Raw genomic sequence first — 3,976 nt, forward strand, 5'->3', positions numbered from 1 at the left:
CCTGGTGGTCCCCAGGGGTGAGCTACTTGCATTTCTTGACCATGACTACACCCACCGGTCTGCCAGCAAGGTACAGCTCACCTTGGACTGCTGGGGAGATTTTGACAGTGTCCTCGCCACTGCAAGGGCACTGGCAGGGGAAGGTAAGGGGCCCAAAAGCTGTAACACCCATATCTATATGTGGGCCCTCAGTTTCATAAACGCCCTCTATACATATGGGAGGGCGCTACGTGAGCCGACGAGCCCCACAGTGAGCGTTAAGATGTGCGAGGCCCCTGCTGAACTGTCTACTAAACCCACCCCCCCAGCCATGAGGTCATTTAAGATCGTGACCCTCAACATCCACGGCTGCAGGAAGGGTCTCTGGAGATGCTGGGTGCTTTCCTTCCTTCAGGAGGAGGGTACCCCATGGTATTCTTGCAGGAGACCCTGGTGCCTCCAGCCAATGAGCCTAATTGATAGCTGGAGTGGGGAGGCAGGATCTTTTTTAGTCACCTCTTGGTCACCTCTTGCAGGGTGGCCCGCTGTTCTCCCCGGGCCTGCAGCCAGAGGTTCTCCAGGATGTTGAGGTGCTGCTGGGCTGCCTGCTGCACCTCCAGCTCCAGGTGCAGGGGCTGGTCCTGAACCTTCTGAACATGTACACCCCTGTGAGAAACCCAGAGTTGGCAGAATTTTTCTGCCAGGCAGCCACTTACATCAGCACCCTCAACCCTCGCGAGTGCCTGGTGCCTGGCGGGGACTTTAACATCACCTCAGATGCGCAAGACCGGTTGGGCAGGGAGCAGAACCAGGCTGCCATGGGCGTCCTCGGGGAGATCCTGATGGACTACTCCCTGGTGGACATCTGGCGTGCCTGTAACCCTACCAACTCCCCTGCCATCACCTATGTGAGGGTGGGGGAGGAGCAGGCATACTACTCCCTGTTGAACCAGGTTTATATCTCTTTGCCGCATTTTGCCCGGGCCAACTCTTCTGGCATCTGGCTGAACCCTTTCAGTGATCACCACCTTGTCTGGGCCCAGGCCGCACTAGGGCATGGGCATCTGGGGTCGGCCTACTGGCATTTCAGTGCCAGTCTGCTGGAGGATGTGGGCTTCAGGAAGGCCTTCCAGGAGTTCTGGCTGGCCTGGCAGGAGCAATGGGCAGCTTTCCCCTCAGCTTGGAGATGGTGGGATGTGGGAAAGGTGTGCATCTGGCTTTTTTGCCACAGTTACACTCAGGGGCACACCCAGCAGAGGGAGGCAGTCCGGGAGCAGCTCGAGCAGGAAGTGCTGGAGCTGGAGAGGTGCCTGGCCACCAACCCAAACAACCCATCCCTCTGCGGAGAGTGTCGGGAGAGGCAGGAAGGGCTACATGCTCTGGATGACCATCGCACCCATAGTGCATTTGTCTGCTCACATGTCCAGCTCCTTTGGGAGATGGAGCACAGCTCCCACTTCTGTGCCCTGGAGAGGAGGCGGGGGGCCAAGAAGTACATCACCTTCCTTCTGGCAGGTGATGGCACCCCCCTCACGGATTCAGGTGAGATGCACACAGGCCTTCTACAAAGAGCTCTTCTCCCTGGATCCGACCAATGCCAAAGCCTGTCAGACCCTGTGGGAAGGACTCCCACAGGTCAGTGCGGTACGACCTGGACCGGCTGGAAGCTCCTTTCATGCCGGCTGAGTTTTTGGCTGCCCTTCACCTGATGCCTGGGAACAAGGCGCCAGGCATCGATGGGCTGACCGCAGAGTTCTACTGGGCCTTCTGGGACATCCTCAGCCCGGCCCTTGCCATAGTCTAGGCCAAATCTGAGGGAAGTGGGGAGCTCCCCCTGTAATGCCAGAGGGCCGTGCTGACCATCCTTTTAAGAAGGGGGATCTGCACAACCTGAGGAACTGGCATCCTGTGTCCCTCTCCTGCATGAACTACAAGGTGGCAGTGAAGGCCATCTTGCTGTGCCTGTGGTCAGTGCTGACAGACGTTATCCATCCCAACCAGATGTACATGGTGCCTGGACATTCAATCTTCGACAACCTGTACCTGGTTTGGGACCTCCTGGAGCTAGCACACAGGGTGGGTCTGCCTTTCACCCTCCTATCCCTGGAGCAGGAGAAGGCAGAGTGGATCACGGATACCTCACAGGCATGCTGCAGACCTTTAGCTCAGGCCCCGCTTCATGTGGAGTCTCCAGGTGCCGCCTCTGCAGAGTGCTTTGTCAAGCTCAACTGGACCCTGACGGAGCTCATCCAATTCAGGAGAGGGGTGCATCTAGGCTGCCATCTGTATGTCTTGGCCCTGGAGTCCTTCCTCCTTCTCCTCCGGAGGCAGGTGTGGCAGAAGGCCACCTCTGTTTCTCCCCAAAAACTCTGCTCTGTGACAATATGGTTAAGATGGGCCCTGCAGAGGGTACACACCTTACCCTATCTCTTTAGGTAACCTGAGCTGGATACATTCCTGAGGGAGGGGGGAAACTTGCTCTCTCTGCCTATGTGACTGGCATCACATACCTGGGTGAGGGGCTAGGACTCTCTGGGGAGCTAGGAACTACCAGTCTATCCAGCAACTAGTGATGCATTTCAAATTGGTTGGCTGACAGCCAACAGGTGCTGGCCTCCAGTGGACCAGGTAAATGAGGTCATAAGGGCTATATAAGTTAAAGACTGCCCAGGAGGAGGATGCAGCAGCCATGAGGAAGATTCAGAGAGAGAGAAGAGCTGGACCATCTGAAACTTGGTCTCTCTCTCAAAACTCACAATCAAGGAGCTGCCTGCCTCTAGAGAGAATCTCCACCTGCCTCTGGATGATACTTGTGAGTAAGCTACCTGAGATCTAACTAGATATATACCTTGCAATAACTCAGATGCGTGATCAAAGGCTACCCAGCCATGGGAGTTTGCTCTATGGGATTTCTCTGATATTGCTCTACACTGTACCCTATTCCAACCCTACCCCTTGTAACCAATAAAGTTCTCCTTTGTACCTAGCGTGGGAGACTTATTGGGAGTGGGTCTAGATTATGCTTTGGGGTCCCCTTGGTTCGGCTGACTAAGGGAGACCACTACTTGTGCTTCCGACCTGAGGGAAGCATCCCAAGTTCTTGAAGTGAATCAAGTACCCTCGAGAGGTACTAGGCCTATATTTTCCAGGGTGCACAGAGCCAGAATCAGGCCCATCCCTGGGTGGTGGCAGTGTTACCCCAGGCTAGTGGGTATGCTCCAGGAAGGGGGTTGGCCAGATGTGAGGCGCCCCCAGGGAGGCACTTGGAGCCTGGAAGGTGGTCGGGTGCAATAAAGTGGGTGGCTTAATGCAGGAGTGCCCCCTACTGGCCCACCACAGTGGGTGGCAGGGTTGATGCTCTGGGAGCTAGCAGTGAAGCTGGTCCTGTCAGCATATGTTGATGACGTACTCCTTGTGGTCCAGGACTCAGGCAACCTGGTGCAGGTGGAGGCCTGCCAGGTATTGCACTTGGTAACCTCCTCTGCGCAGGCCAACTGGGTCAAGAGTTTTGGCCTGGCAGTGGGTGATGGGTGGCAGGTGGGCTCACTCCCACCTGCACTCCACAAGATCCATTGAAGCGTAGTCTCACTGCTCTACTTGTGGGGTCTATCTGTCCCCCACAGAACCCTCCTCTCTGGAGAACTGGCACCAACTGGAGACAAGAGTGGTAGAGCGGCTCCGGGCATGGGCAGGGCTCCTGAGGTGTCTCTTCATGCATGGGAGAATGCTGGTGCTGAATCAGCCTGTCCTGTCCATGCTCTGGCACCGCTTACACACCCTGCCTGTGCCACCTGAGGTCCCAGTGGGACTCCAGAAATGGGCACTGCAGTTTTTCTGGCTGGGATACCACTGGGTCACTGCAGAGGCCCTGAGCCTCCCCTTAGGGGAGGGTGGCCAGGGCCTGGTTTGCCTGTCTTGGCGTTCCATCTTCAGGTCCTGAAGTGACTGCTATACGGTGTCGGTAGCTACGCGGCATGGGGCCACCTGGGGTGCACTT

At 56.5% G+C, this 3,976-nt stretch overlaps 1 long non-coding RNA gene across 1 annotated transcript in view; it reads left to right on the forward strand.

The window, feature by feature from the left end:
* LOC109289218 overlaps nucleotides 1-2,867 on the forward strand; it is a 17,593-nt gene extending 14,726 nt beyond the window's left edge. Inside the window, exon 3 of the long non-coding RNA XR_002095324.1 lies at nucleotides 2,857-2,867. This is a non-coding gene — a long non-coding RNA (uncharacterized LOC109289218). The remainder of the gene's footprint in view (nucleotides 1-2,856) is intronic.
* The last annotated feature ends 1,109 nt before the right edge of the window (nucleotides 2,868-3,976 follow it).

The sequence above is a fragment of the Gavialis gangeticus genome, unplaced genomic scaffold (genome assembly GCF_001723915.1).
Source record: "Gavialis gangeticus isolate Ggan-Ray unplaced genomic scaffold, GavGan_comp1, whole genome shotgun sequence".
NCBI classification, from domain to species: domain Eukaryota; kingdom Metazoa; phylum Chordata; order Crocodylia; family Gavialidae; genus Gavialis; species Gavialis gangeticus.